The following is a 1,299-nucleotide window of genomic DNA, read 5'->3' as shown; positions in this document are numbered from 1 at the left end:
GAAAAGTCAGGGGTTTGGGAGAGAGAGAGGTTGGGGGGGGGGGGCAATGTTGGCAGACCGGAGGACCGGAGTCCTACTTTACGGAGAAGAGAGTTCGGCCAGAAAAAGAAGAAGAAGCAGGCGGCTCGGCGGGGGCTGGGCTGGGCGACGGAGTGGCTCGACAAATACCCCAAAGTGCGCCACTGCATAATTACTGCCGTGTGTCACGGAGAGAAAGGAATTAGGAAGGTCGCGGCAAAACGAGCAGAGCGAGTAACTAGCCGAACTCCGGGGCGGGGGAGAGGGAGGGAGGAGCGGGCGGGGGCGCGCCGTCCCGTCGCCGAACAAAAGCGGCAGAACAAGCGGCGCGCGCATGCGAAATTCAAAGTGTTCCAATCTCGTTCGTGCAAGTTTAACGCCCCGCTTCTCCGGCTGCCCTGCCGCGCGGGTCTCTTGCTCTTGCTCTGGTGGTAGCCCTGGTCGCTGGTCTTTACGAGTGCTCCGTACATCGGCGTGTACCGAGTGTACTACCGCTGCTGCTGCTGCTGCTGCTGGGGATGGCTCTGCCGCATTCCACCCGGCTGCAGCCAACGGACGATGCGGTCGTGAATCATAATTATTAAGTGGACGACTTCTGTTCCGTTTCACTTTATGAGTCAAGCGGACAAGCGAGCGAGCGGGGCGGGGCGAGACCCGATCAGCGGCGCTGCATCGTCCGTCCCGGGCCGTCCCGGACCGTCCCGGGGGCGTGGCCCTGCGGCCCGGCGCCACGCTGCGCCACGCCACCTCGACATGGAATAAACCACACGGCGCGACAGTAACGCCCTGCCGGCCCCGCGCCGCCGCGCCGGACAAGCCGTGAGGGCCGCGCCGTGCGGTGCGTGGGTCGCGCCGGCCGGGGGCCCGGGGGGAGGAGAGAGAGAGGGAGGGAGGGAGGGGCGGAGCAGCAGCAGGTTTCGCTCGCAAAAATGCGGGAGCGAGAACATCTGGAGGCGATATCATCTGCAGTACCTTCCTTTCTGCTGCTGCTGGTGCTTGTGCTACCCTGCAATAAATGGTGTAAGTGGGGTGACAAAACTCACTTGTCTCTTGTCTTGTCGGGAACATTTTTTGTTTTGTTTTGCATTTGGCGTTCGCACACCTAACACGCACCTGGGTTTCCGGTGCACGTTATCAGTGATGTGCAGAGTTTACTGTTGGCAGACCGTCCCTCTGTCGGAAAATAGAGGGCGCGCGCCAGGCCGCTCCTCGAGCACTGCCTCCCAGAGACAACTTGACGAGTAGCGTGGCTATGCGCGGGGCTCCGGTAAGAGGGAGACG

This window comes from Frankliniella occidentalis, unplaced genomic scaffold (genome assembly GCF_000697945.3).
Source record: "Frankliniella occidentalis isolate FOCC.00 unplaced genomic scaffold, Focc_3.1 Scaffold212, whole genome shotgun sequence".
In the NCBI taxonomy this organism is placed as follows: Eukaryota; Metazoa; Arthropoda; class Insecta; order Thysanoptera; family Thripidae; genus Frankliniella; species Frankliniella occidentalis.
This window is presented reverse-complemented; position numbering follows the sequence as displayed.